This window comes from Benincasa hispida, chromosome 10, assembly GCF_027475165.1.
Source record: "Benincasa hispida cultivar pf3 chromosome 10, pf3_genome.v1.1, whole genome shotgun sequence".
NCBI classification, from domain to species: domain Eukaryota; kingdom Viridiplantae; phylum Streptophyta; class Magnoliopsida; order Cucurbitales; family Cucurbitaceae; genus Benincasa; species Benincasa hispida.
This window is the reverse complement of record NC_143487.1, coordinates 47279116-47294321: the sequence shown is the minus strand read 5'-3', so window position 1 is coordinate 47294321 and position 15206 is coordinate 47279116.

Here is a 15206-nt window from a genome sequence, read left to right as displayed (position 1 = left end):
TTAAGTTCTGTTGCCTACCATCTACACAAGAACTCATTCTCTCACAGCCTTCCTCTAGGAAGCATATTTTAACATTAGAACTTAACTGTTGTAATGACTACGTGACATACCTTGGCTTATGCTACACATATACAAGCCGGGGAATATGCGTTAAGTTATTCTCCATCTATTTGTTGCTTGAGAAAGTATAAATTCATCACTGATGTCATTGTAACTTACTTGATTTTGTATGCATAAGTACTGGAGACATTAATTCACTTAGTCACTCACCGCTCGTTAAGCTCTGAATGGTTTATATGCCTCTCCTAACTCTTCTTGGCCTGAAAGGACATAATTCTCGGTTAAACTACTTAGAATTCTTTGTAAAATACCTCAGTTAATTCATTTATTAAAGGAACTTTCATCAACAAAGACAGCTTTAATGGCGAGATCCCGATGAGCGAGATCCTCCCTTTCCAGCGAGATCCTCTAGAGCGGTAGCAGCGAGATCCTCTAGAGCGAGATCAAGCTTTTCTTGGAAACTTTCATCCTAGCGATACTCACCTTACCAGCGACACTCAACCCAATTCCTAGCGAGATTTCCTTCTAGAGCGAGATCGGTGAGATTCTCTAGAGCGAGATCAGTGAGATTTCCTCTATAAGCGAGATTCTCCTCCCCATATCTCGCTATAACTCCCACAGTGAACTGGTTGTTTGTTCATCCCAAGCAGCTGTCTGCTTATTCACCGATTCCTTGTTATAATTTTAAAAATTCATAACGCAAAATCCAGAGCTCTTTTCAAGAATCTTTCTTCTACAAACCTGTTTAGAATTGAGTATCTTTCTTACCTTAAAGTTTTAGTTAAAAATTCCTTGTAGTTTGGCCTAGAACTTTCAATCTTCACCTCGAGCCCTGATTAACCCAAGATTTTTCCTCCTCTGTACTTTCTTCACTTCTTGTTCTTTTCCTTGTGTAATCTTTCTCCAGTAAGACAACCTCGCAAACTAGATTCTCTCAGTTTTTGAATGGCACCAATTTCACTAAATTTGCTCATGTCAATTGCCGAAACCATGCTTTTGATGTTCTTCTTCTAAAAACTTCCCACCGTCTCAAGAGTTCAAGGGTTAATTGCCCCGTCACCCCACATTTAATATGTTTTTCCTTCCCTTTCATCATAACTCCTATAAACAAACATGAATTGCTACTTAGTAAATATATAATATAACATTCTTTTGGCTAAACATCCTTATCTAGGAAACCTATAGTTCGGGGTTTACATCTACCCTTCCTAAGACATGGCTTCATTTAGTTCATTAGAAGACATCACATTACTTACTCTTACTTGAAGAAATTAGGGTTCGGGTTTTATAACTTCCATCATCAAAGACAGCTTTACTAGCGAGATACTCATCATGAGTGCATTCTTCTCATGAGCGAGATCCTCGTCATGAGCAAGATTCTCATGCACGAGATCAAGCTTTTCCTGACAAATTTTCATCCTAGCGATACTAACCTTACCAGCGAGATTCAGCCCAATTTCTAGCGAGATTTCCTTCTAGAGCGAGATATTTAATATAAAATTAGCGAGATCCTCATTCTCCATATCTCGCTATAACTCTCCATGGTGAGCTGTTTGCTTGTTCTTCCCATGCAGCTGTCTGCTTATGCACAAATTCTCTGTTACAACTTCAAAACTTCATAACTCAAAATCCAAACCTCTTTTCAAGAAACTTTCTTCTACAAGCATGTTTATAATTGAGTTAATTTTCTTACCTTAAAATTGCAGATAAACATTCCTTATAGTTGAACTATTACTTCCATCTTGCCTTGAAGTCATTCAACTTCCGCCGTTGAAAAATGTTAAAGTCATCCGACCGCGGTAGAAGAGACTCATCCAAATAATAATCCAACTCTGATTTGACATTATCAACATCATTTTCAACATTATTAACCAACTCTTCAAACTTGAGATATCGATCTTTCCTATTAACAAGATCAGTTGAACTATTACTTCCATTTCGCCTTGAAGTTGAAGAAGTACTAATTGTAGATGTAGAACGTTGAAGTTCTTCTATTGTTCTTGAATTTGAAATATAAAACTTCATCAAATCACAACACAAGTCTCTAACACATTTAATTTCAACAGTATGATGAGATCCATAGATTTGAGGAAAATAAAACCGGATCAATCTTATCTTAAACCTAGGATCTAATACTGTAGCTATTGCCAATACACCATGAATCACACTCCATTATTGCCAACACAAGTTTTTCATTCTTGATGCCATTACTTGTACCTCCTCAACATCAGAGTTAAGCCACTTAGAAAGTTCCAACCTAATTTCACAAACTTCTTCAAAAAAGACATTGGAGGTTGGATAACTTGACCCAGAAAACAATTCAGACATTAAGTAAAATGGTTCTAATCTATCACACATTTCTTTTGCAAAATTCCAATAAGTATCTGAAGGAAGATAAGTGTATAGTGGTTCAAGTTGTTTTAGACGAGGAAAAACATCCTTGTATTCCAAAGCAGTTTTGAGCTTCACAAAGGTTGAATTCCATCTTGTAACATAATCAAGACATAGTTTTTTAATGCATGGAGTTTGTAATTGATGAGCACCTTCTTCAAAATTTTCCTTCCTTTTTGCAGAAAGAGTCCATAAATGAACAGTACCTCTAATCTTCTCTATACCATCCGAAATTATAGCCAAACCATCTTTCACTATCAAATTCAAAATATATGCACAACAATGAATGTGGAACAAACTTCCATGCAACCACAGTGTCCTTAAATCTAGATGTGGGACGTGTACAAACTTAGTATAGTAGTATCATGTGATAATATGTTAAAATGAAAACTACCAAATGAACAAAAAAAAAAAAAAATACATAACAACATAAAAGAGTTAAATTATCTTAAGAGTTTGCTTTGCAGGACCCAAGAATCATCAATAAAATGTGCGGTGATTGCCATGTATCCTTTCTTCTGGCTAGATGCAGTCCACATGTCCATAGTAAGAGCAACCCTACTTCTATTGTTTTCCAAAAACTTCATTGTTTTAATTACTTCTTTTTAGAAAAAAAAATTTAAATAAATGACCCGATTAACCCGAACCAACCAAACGCAAATATTTCATGATTGAGTTGGGTTGGGTTTATTTTTTTTTAATAAGGATTATTTGGGTTGAAAAAATTTACAACTCGAACAATTAGGTTGGGTCTAAAAAGTCTTTCAACCCAACCCAACCCATGTACATCTCTAATTATTAGGTTGAAGAAACTTACAACCGAATAATTTCTTTGGGTTTAAAATATGTTGGGTTGAGTTGGGTTAGGTTCATTATTTAATAAAGATTATTAGGGTTAAAGAAACTTACAACCTAAACAATTAGATTAAGTTTAATATATGTTTCAATCCAACTCACGAGCACCCCTAAAAATTATCATGAAAATGAACCTTCCAAAATAAGGGGAAAAAAAAGAAAAAAAAGAAAAAAAAAAACAGATGTCTAAAGTAGACTTGGACCCAATATCTGCATAGACAACTAGTCATTGGTCAATTAGATTTAATGTTAACTTAATTTAGGATTAGAAAAACTTACATCCTAAACCTAAGAGGAAAATGAAAATAGTTGGTCATTCTACTTATAAATACTTATACATCATCATAATTTATATAAAGTACAATTTCTTCTTCATTCTATAAAAATAAATGGCCTATTTGAATTGTCTTGGAAAAAAAATTGTTTTTCAAAAAGTCATTTTTATTTAAATACTTTTGATAAAAAAATATATATTCAAAATAAAACACATGTGTTTGATAACTCTTTCTTTTTTTTTTTTTTATATATATAAAGTTTGTTTGTTTGTTATATGCTAAAAAGTATTTTTTTATTAATATCAAATTACTATAAAGACAACTATAAAATATTGCGAACTAATAATTTAAAATAATGGAGCATTAGTATTTGGACGTCTGGTGTGGTCTCTATCAAAGTTGACCAGCGATAGTGGTGGCCGGAGTTAGCCAACAACAGTGTAGTCCCTATCGGCGGTTGTTGGAGTTGGCCAATGGAAGGCAGTATAGACAACAACATAGCGGAAGTGAGGTAGATGACCTTTGAGGGCATTTTAGTAATTATACAAATTGTACAAATTAGATTAACCATTAACACTTGGAATCATTTTTGAAAGTTAATTTTAAGTGTTTATCCAAACCAACTTATTTCATACATTCATTGTTCCAAAAGCGATTTTAAATGGTTGCCAAACTTCAACCTTTTTCAAAATGAATTTTTTCTTTTCAGAATTAAATTCTTAAAAAGTTAAACCAAATACACCATGAGCTTGCTACTCCAGACTTAAGCATTTGAGTAAGTCACGACTCTTCTCCATTTTGTAGGTAAATCAATGCATAATTACTCTTCTCTATTTTGCAAGTTATTTTTTTATCCTTTCAGCATAACACGTCTAAAACAAGGTAATCTAGCACACAATCATAGATGTTAAGAACAATGTTGTAACACTTTTGCAGAACAATATAGATAGAGGTAGAGAACATGAACACAGTTGTAACATGGAAATTGGTAACCCAGTTCGGTAAAATACCATCTACGTCTATGGGTAGTGTATCTAAGAAAGATAAATCCACTAATATAAAGTAAAGCAATTACAATGTTGTACTTATCTGTAAAGACAAGGCAATAATAATGATACATGCAAAGATCTACTACTTGAATGATGCTTAGACACCTTCTAAATGCGAGACTTCATTTAATACACCTCAGGATCCTCCTAAGTATGAGTACATTAGTAGATTAACACTTAGGCTCTCCTTTGAAAGAGTTAGGAACATGATAGCAGAAGCAATTTGGATAAAAAAAATATTCTAACTATACTAATTTCATGGATTAAGCATGCTTGTTCACAAAAAAATATGGGTTTAAGAACAACCACCTTTGTAGCTCAAAATTCTCTCTCTCCACTTGATGATTTTGATCACAAACATGTCGTGCACCACTACTAGAGTCTTCCCTGCTATTCTCTGACCTTATAACGGATTGTGGGATCCAAATTTGTGATGAATTTCAAGGAATTTTGGAATTTGGGTGTTCTTGATTGGAAAATTTTAGGGAGAGAAGTTTTGCATTAATTCACAGTGGAAATCCTTCCTAATCTCATCTTATTTTCTTCTATTTATAGAAGAAGCTATGAATGATGGGATTAACAAAAAATTGACAAAAAATTTGCCAATTTGTTTGGTGAAATTTAGGTGGCAAAATGTGAGTTTAGAAAGTGTTTAAGCAAGAAGATTAGTAAAAAAGTCAACTAAATTCACTAACCATTTTAGATTGAATTTCTTAAATTCAATTTTTAATTGAATTTCTAAAATCAACTTTAATTTAAAATTAATTCAAACAAAACAAGTTTAAATATTTAATTAAACCTTTTAATTAAATAATAATTAATTTAACTTAATTTAATATAAATATTAAATTAATATTTTCACACTTAATGTCGACTTCTCTCAAAAACAACATTTAAATAGAATTTAATATTTCCAAGCTCCTTATTATTTAATTCATAATTAAATGATTAAATGACTTTTGATTTAAGTATATCATATATAACCAACCCTTATTCCTTTAATTGAATTTGAACGTCTCAAATTCGCTCATCACACTGCTCTAAGGTTTAACCCAATATAAGCTAGTTGGGGGACCTAATTGACTTATAGATCATGTGTACATCCCACTCCAGATTACCCTCTTAACCTGGATGGAATGATGACGGCAACAATTACCAACCCTTTTGCTGGCACTTACTGCCTAATTAACCTGTTAACTTATACTCAAACCCTGAATACATATATATCATCAATATACCAGCATCTTAACTCGAAACTTAACACATTTACATTACAAGATTTCGAAGCATTGTTCATACATAAATATTACAACTTAATGAGCCTCATCTAGTATACTAGTCAATAGACAGACACATGTGTACTAACTAATACATGTTTTCAATTACATTTCCTTCAACTTGTTTCTTTGAGTGGCAGAGCAGCAGAAGAAAAGTCTTTTGGGAACTACTGCTACCTGAAAAGGAAAACATTTGAAAACGTGAACTAGAAGCCCAGTGAGTGACTTAATAAAAACATAAATCTCATGCTTAAACTGAAGGCTCGAAAACATAATACTGGAACTAAAATGTACCAAGCAAACGTGTACACAAAACCTTTAAAACCACCATTAAACATCATTATTCCTTATTTGAGAACGAGCATACATCGCTCTAGCTCCTCACGTTTGTTACCGGCAAAGAGACCCATACTTCGGCCTCCATTTGCTGGTATATAGCCTAGAAGACCCATACTTCGACATCCCTTTATCCTTAGTTGAGAGTGAACTATTAGATCTAACCCTCAACGTCAACCTTAGTCGGGGAGAACCCTTTTGCTCAATCCCTCGATGTCGTCTTATCAATGTGCACGTGGTGTTTTCGATGTACCGTCAACACCTTCGGTGCATTTATTCATATACCTTCCTTACCTTAAGTATCCGGCTCATTTAAGCTATCAAGTTCTCGAAGCGCATTGAAAGAATAGTTTTCAAATATAACATAGAAAACTCTTTAGGATACCTTCCTTAACTTCAGTATCCCTTTTCATTATGTTTAGAAATATCAACGTCTGTACTTTGACAACCTTAGGTATTTAAAACATAGTACATCAAGCTTCATTCAACCTTAGTTTTAACCTTAACGCATGCTTCATACTTTGTGAAATAAGTTGGCTTAAAACATACTGAACCAGCTTGTAAAAACCACTAGCATGCATTAGACATGGGAAACATACTTGGAAAACCCATACACTAGTAAACATCATGAAAATGAAGTTACTAAAACATGCTGAAAGTATTTGGACAAGATAACATATTTAAATCGTGTAAATTTCCGTGGAAAACATGCTTTACTTAGCATGAGAAATAGCTTCAAACATATGTTGCTTGTGTAACAACCCAAATATGTACGCATACACTACAGGAAATTAAATGTCAAATGTCAAGCAGGACGAAATTTTATTTAAGGGAGAGTAAATGTAATACCCTAACCCTAATTTAGAAAGCAGGAATACAAATAAAATATATAATTAAGAATGAAAAATATATAAATCGGGTGGAAATTTAGAATTGGAAAAAAAAAAAAGAAATTTACTAATTATCCAAAAATAATGAATAAGGAGGCATAAACAGAGAGAGCGAGGTTGGAGAGAAAACTGGGAGAAAGAAAAGTTGGAGAAAAAAAGATGGAGAGAAAGAAGGAGAGAGCCACACTGACAAGATTGGAGAGAAAATTGGAGAAAGCGAGAGTGGAAAGAGCGAGATTCTCAACGAGAAAGTGGAAGAGAGCGAGAGCCACGAGAGTAAAACCAGAGAGAAAGCTGGAGAGAGCGAGAGCCACGAGAGCCAAACCAGCGAGAAAGCTGGAGAGAGCGAGATTCTGAGAACAGAGAGAGCGAGATTGGAGAGAAATATTGGAGAGAAAATTGGGAGAGAGCAAAGTTGGAGAGAGAGATGGAGAGAAAGAAGGAAAGAGTCACACTGGCGAGATTGGAGAGAAAATTGGAGAGAGGAGTGTAAAGAGAGCGAGATTCTCAGCGAGAAAGTGGGAGAGAGCGAGAGACACGAGAGTAAAACCAGCGAGAAAGCTGGAGAGAGCGAGAGCCATGAAAGCCAAACCAGCAAGAAAGCTAAAGAGAGCGAGATTCTAAGAACAAATAGAGCGAGATTTGGATAGAAGCGTAGATTATGCGTTGAATTTGGCCACGATCTTATAGATTATACATGGAGAACACTAAAATTGAATACAAACAAAGGTTGATGATGTAAGAGCAAACGTTAGCCAAAATTAGGTGTCTTATTAAGGGAAATTCTTAAACCTAAGTAATTTTAAAGAAGCCATTTGTAGGATGAGTTGTCACACAGAGAAGAGTTAGAAACGGCTATAAATAGGAGGCTTTGAGCTGGAAGTTAAACTCATTCTCAAACAATACTCAGTAGTAAAAATCGTGTGGAAAGGGTGAAGTAATTCTGTTAGTTAGAATGAGGAAACGCGAGGGAAGTGCTGCCCAAATTTCCTTCTAGTTTAAGAGGGAAAGCTCTACTGATTAAACCATAAGGATTAATAAGGAATAACTAGGATCGCAGTCAAGGTAAGTAGTTTATCTCACCCTCTCTCTAAGTGTTTCATGGTTGTGTACCTTTCATATGTTGCAAAATTATGTTATTGTTATGTTGTATTACATGTTTAAAATACGTTTATCTACAAGGGATCTCATGCATTATGTTTTGTTCACAACGATGAAATAAGATTAAATTTTAATTAGATAAAGGTTATGCTTCTAGAGTTAGCAGGGCATGTATGGTTGCACCCCTCTAGACCCAATTCTATGTCAAGTTTATGCTAGGAACTAACAGGTTATGTATGGTTGCGCCCCTCTAGTCCAATCTTAAGTTTATGCTAATGGTTGATGTTGGATTCTACTCTGGCCCTACTGACTGCATGACCCACTAATCATCAGATGGGTTAGTTTCCGCTTAAGTCCTCATCTTCCTATTAGGGCGGAGAAATTTATGTTAGAAGCATAACTGACCATCACATGTTATTATATGTTTTCGGTCCCAATCATATGTTTTCAAGACATGTTGCATATGATTGTGCATTTGTTCACTACCCTATGTTAGAACTACTTACTGGGTATATTATAACTCATCCTATTTTACAGACTTTGTAGGTAAGGACACAGCGTAGGTGGCAGAACTGGACGTCGCTCAAATGGCCAACCATCAAGCCCACTATCACAGGCATATGCATTTTTGTATCACTACGGTAATGTTTTATTGATCTTGGTGTTTTGTAAAATAAACTTTTTATATAGTTTTCTACCTAATTAATAAAATCTGAGATATGTTCTTTTGAGATTTTTACCAAAACTCATCTCATGATAGAAAAGTCTAAGTTTGCATGTCGTAGCGGTTAGACCATAATATGTAAGGATTCGATCGTTACAGTTTGGTATCAGAGCATTTGAGCCAATTAGGCTCTACTAATTAGAAAAGTCGTGGTGTTTGATGGTTCGGCTTGTTATGTGATGCCCACAGTTATGCCAAATATGCTGGTAAGTGGAATTTTCAAACGAGTAATTTAGTAAACATAAGGTATGAGTTAAAAAAAATTAAAATTAGATTGCTTCCTTATTATGAAAATAAAATGTGTGTACCAGATGCCACCACAAAGGGCTCCAACATAACGAGGCAGACCTCGAAGTGAATCCACAAGGGATCAAAATCAAAGACATGGATAGACGCCTTACGTGTTACTTACACCAGATGCGCTACAAATACTAATACAAAATATGAGTAATGGAAACACAACCTCGTTCACCACACCAATAACCAACGATACAAATGACTCGAAGATCATTTGAGAATTCAGGAAGTTCAATCCTTCAACATTTGGTGGATCATCTGTGGATCTAACTACAACAGAGAATTGGATAACAGAAATAGAAACTATTTTCCACCATATGAATATCCTAGAAGAACAGAAAGTAAATTGTGCCACCTTCATGTTAAAAGGCGATGCAATGTTCTGGTGGGAATCCACACAAAGAACAATCAAAGGTTCAGTCTCATGGAAACAATTGAATCAGGTTTTTTACAACAAGTATTTCCCTTTGACAGTGAGATATCAAAAGGAAGTGGAATTTCTTAATCTTCGTCAAGAGAACATGTCGGTGGTAGAGTATGAACCGAAATTTGATCGCTTGTCCCATTTTGTCCCTCGACTAGTGGACACATAAGAGAAGAAGGTGGAAAGGTTTATTTGGGGATTAAGAGAAGGCATTCGAGGCATTGTTACAGCTTTCACCCAACAAGGCTTCCAACGTTCATAACGGCAAGCAAAAATTTCCCAAAGCACTCAGGGCGTACAGTCACAATAGAAGAGTCAAACATTCACATATCCTAAGTGCAGAAATTGTGGAAAACACCATCAGAGGCAATGTCTTCGGAACTTAGGGATGTGTTTCAGCTACGGTCAGACGGGTCACTATGCAAAGGCTTGCCCAAAGCTCATCAACCAAGTATCAACTACCCAGACCACCCAGCCTACTAGTAACAAGGTTACCCAACAACAGAAAGGACGAGTGTTTGATGTTACACGTCAAGAGGCAGAGGATTAAGATGCAAGTGTTACAGGTACATTACCCATCCTCGAGTATTATGCCTTCACTTTATTTGATTCGGGCTCTAGTCATTCATTCATCTCTACAACATTTGCACAACATGCTCAATTAACATCAAAGCCCTTAGGCTACATTCTATCCGTAGCTACTCCTGCCGGAGTATCTATGTTGGCCAACTCAGTAGTAGAAAACTGTGAATTGTCAGTATCAGGACATAAACTAGGGGTGACCCTTATCATACTAGACATAAGTGATTTTGACATAATACTAAGTATGGACTGGTTAGCAGCAAACTATGCAAGCATAGATTGCCATAATAAAGAAGTCACATTCACCTTTCCAACAGGAACCAAGTTTAAGTTTAAGAGTTCTAATACACAATCAACCCTAAGAATAATTTCAACCTTAAAAACTAAACATTTACTCAACCATGGGGCTTGGGCATATTTAGCAAGTGTAGTGGATATACGAAACCAAAAGAATGAAATTAAGGCCATTCCTGTAATAAGAGAATTTAAAGATGTATTCTCAGAAGAGCTACCAGGTTTACCACTTAGTCGAGAAATAGAATTTTGTATAGATCTAATTCCCGGAGCTGAACCAATATCTAAAGCACTATATAGAATGGAACTTGTGGAATTAAAAGAACTCAAAATAAAATTACAAGAATTGTTAGATAAGGGATTTATACGCCCTAGCGTGTCTCCATGGGGAGGACCTGTCTTATTTGTTAAGAAAAAGGATGGATCAATGCGTTTATGTATAGATTATCGGGAGTTGAATAAGTTGACAATAAAGAATAGGTACCCACTCCCATGCAATGATGACCTATTTGACCAATTACAAGGAGCCTCATTATTCTCCAAAATAGACTTACGATCTGGATATCATCAACTAAGAATCAAGGAGTCTGATATACCTAAGATTGCTTTCCGAACAAGATATGGGCATTATGAATTCGTTGTGATGCCCTTTGGATTAACGAATGCCCCAGCAGCCTTCATGTACTTGATGAATAGAATTTTTAAAGACTATCTTGATAACTTCGTGATCGTATTTATAGATGATATTTTGGTCTATTCCAAGTCTGAGGCAGAACATGAAAAACATCTTAGGGACATTCTTTCCATATTAAGAAATGAAAAGTTGTATGCCAAATGTGAGTTTTGGACGCGACAAGTTTAAAGCAAGAAGGAATCTCAGTGGATCCTGCTAAGATTGAAACAGTTAGCAAGTGGCCTCGCCCAACAACAGTCAGCGAAGTGCGAAGCTTCCTTGGATTAGTAGGATATTATAGACGATTTGTGAAGAATTTCTCAAGTCTAGCATTACCCTTAACTAACCTCACCAAGAAGAATAATCCTTTTGTCTGGAACCAAGCATGTGAGCAAGGCTTCCAGGAACTAAAAGAAAGGTTGACCACAGCCCCTATTCTCACTATACCTGACGGATAAGGGGGTTTAACTGTGTACAGTGACGCATCGAAGAAGGGGATTTGTTGTGTATTGATGCAACAAAGAAAGATAATAGCATATGCTTCAAGAAAACTAAAACCTTATGAACAAAACTATCTTGTTCATGACTTGGAGTTAGCTGCCGTAGTCTTTGCCTTAAAAATATGGAGACATTACTTATATGGGGAAAAGATCCAAATTTATACAGATCATAAAAGCCTTAAGTACTTCTTTACCCAGAAAGAGTTAAATATGAGCCAACGAAGATGGTTAGAATTAGTCAAAGATTATGACTGTGAGATCCTCTATCATCTAGGAAAAGCTAACATTGTTGTTGATGCTCTTAGCATAAAGTCAGCTCATACAATAGCCCTAAGTACCATCTCCAAACACATAATAGATGACCTTGAAAGAGCTGAGATCTCACTAATACCAAAAACCTTCACAGCTCGAATAGCACAGTTAATTGCAAGACCTACATTAAGGCAAAGGATAATTGATGCACAACAAATAGATAAATACTTAAAAAACAACTGCAATCAGAGAATGGAGAAAGTAGTAAATTCTCTACAGCCCTAGACTCTGCACTTCTCTACCATGGACATCTATGTGTACCAGATGATGAAGAAATCAAGAAAGAACTACTGAAGAAAGCTCATGAATCATGCTTTTCAATACATCCTGGGAGTACCAAAATGTATCGAGACTTGAAAGCACATTACTAGTGGTGTAACATGAAAAAGGATATAGCCGACTATGTAAGTAAATGTTTGGTTTGTCAACAGGTGAAAGCTCTACGGCAACGACTACAAGGACTCCTCCAGCCTCTAAATGTTCCAGAATGGAAATGGGAGCATATTTCTATGGACTTCATCTCAAGACTCCCGAGAACTGTTAAAGGCCACAACATGATTTGGGTGATTATGGATCGACTCCCCAAATCGGCCCATTTCCTACCATGCAAGACTACTCACACTGTGGAAGCACTAGCTCAAATATACTTAAAAGAAGTCATCCGGTTACATGGAGTCCCAGTATCAATTGTTTCAGATTGAGACCCTCGTTTCGTCTCCAAGTTCTGGAAAAGTTTGCAGAAAGCAATGGGCACACAGCTAAATTTCAGCACAGCCTTCCACCCACAAACTGATGACCAAACAGAACGATTTAATCAAATCCTAGAAGACATGTTGAGGGCATGTGCTTTGGATTTTACTAGAGCATGGGATTCGCAGATACATCTTATAGAATTTGCTTATAATAATAGTTATCAGGCGATAATTGGTATGGCTCCCTTCGAAGCCTTATACGGATAGAAATGCAGATCCCCTGTACACTGGGATGAAGTCGGGGAGCGAACACTACTAGGGATTGAATTGGTGCAGCAAACATCAGAGTCAATTAAGCTAATTCGGGAAAGAATGCGAACAGCTCAAAGCAGACAGAAGAGTAATGCTGATAACCGTCGAAAAGAGTTGGAATTCAAAGTAGGAGATCACGTATTTCTAAAGGTAGCACCAATGAGAGGCATTATGCGTTTCAGACGAAAAGGCAAACTTAGCCCTTGCTTTATTGGACCCTTTGAAATATTAGAACGTATTGGCCAAATAGTTTATCGATTGGCATTACCACCCACCCTTTCTATAATACATAATGTCTTTCATGTATCGATGCTTCAAAAATACGTGTTTGAACCATCACATGTAGTAAATTATGAACGTTTACAAATAATTGAAAACTTGGAATATGAAGAGACTCCAGTTTGCATCCTAGCAAGAGAGAAGAAGTCACTTCGTAATTGGGAAATAAGTTTAGTGAAGCTTCTCCGAAGAAATCTGCAAGTAGAAGAAGCTACATGGGAACAAGAAGAAGAGATGAAAGTCAAATACCCTTATCTGTTTAAGAACCAAGAAACTTTCGAGGAAGAAAGTTCTTAAGGGGGGAAGAATGTAACAACCAAAATTTGTACGCATACACTACAGAAAATTAAATGTCAAATGTTAAGCAGGATGAAATTTTATTTAAGAGGGTGGTAAATGTAATACCCTAACTCTAATTTAGAAAGCAGGAAAACAAATAAAATATATAATTAAGAATGAAAAATATATAAATCGGGTGGAAATTTAGAATTGGAAAAAAAAAAAAGAAATTTACTAATTAACCAAAAATAATGAATAAAGAGGCAGAAACAGAGAAAGCGAGATTGGAGAGAAAACTGGGAGAAAGCAAAGTTGGAGAGAAAAGATGGAGAGAAAGAAGGAGAGAGCCACATTGGCGAGATTGGAGAGGGCGAGATTGGAGAGAGCGAGATTGGAGAGAAAATTGGAGAGAGCGAGAGTGGGGAGAGCGAGATTCTCAGCGAGAAAGTGGGAGAGAGCGAAAGCCACGAGAGTAAAACCAGGGAAAAAGCTGGAGAGAGCGAGAGCCACGAGAGCCAAACCAGCGAGAAAGCTGAAGAGAGCGAGATTCTGAGAACAGAGCGAGCGAGATTTGGACAGAAGCGTGGATTATGCGTTGAATTTGGCCATGATCTTATAGATTATACATGGAGAACCCTAAAATTGAATACAAACAAAGGTTGATGACGTAAGAGCAAATGTTAGCCAAAATTAGGTGTCTTATTAAGAGAAATTCTTAAACCTAAGTAATTTTAAAGAAGCCATTTGTAGGATGAGTTGTCACACAGAGAAGAGTTGGAAATGGCTATAAATAGAAGGCTTTAGGCTGAAGTTAAACTCATTCTCAAACAAAACTCAGTAGTAAAAATCATATGGAAAGGGTTAAGTAATTCTGTTAGTTAGAAGGAGAAAACGTGAGGGAAGTGCTGCCCAAATTTCCTTCTAGTTTAAGAGGGAAAGCTCTACTGATTAATAAGGAATAATAAAGAATAACTAGGATCGCAGTCAAGGTAAGTAGTTTATCTCACCCTCTCTTTAAGTGTTTCATGGTAGTGTACCTTTAATATGTTGCATAGTTATGTTAGTGTTATGTTGCATTACATGTTTAAAATACGTTTATCGACAAGGGACCCCATGCATTATGTTTGTTCACAACGATGAAATAAGATTAAATTTTAATTAGATAAAGGTTATGCTTCTAGGGCTAGCAGGGCATGAATGGTTGCACCCCTCTAGACCCAATTCTATGTCAAGTTTATGCTAGGGACTAACAGGGTATGTATGGTTGCACCCCTCTAGTCCAATCTTACGTTTATGCTAATGGTTGATGTTGGATGCGACTCTGACCCTACTGATTGCATGATTCGCTAATCATCAGATGAGTTAGTTTCGGCTTAAGTTCTCATCTTCCTACCAGGGCAGAGAAATTTACGTTAGAAGCATAACCGACCATCACATGTTATTATATGTTTCGGTCCCAATCATATGTTTTCAGGACATGTTGCATGTGATTGTGCATTTGGTCACTACCCTATGTGAGAACTACTTACTGGGTATATTATATACTCATCCTATTTTACAGACTGTGTAGATAAGGACACAGCGTAGGTGGCAGAACTGGACGT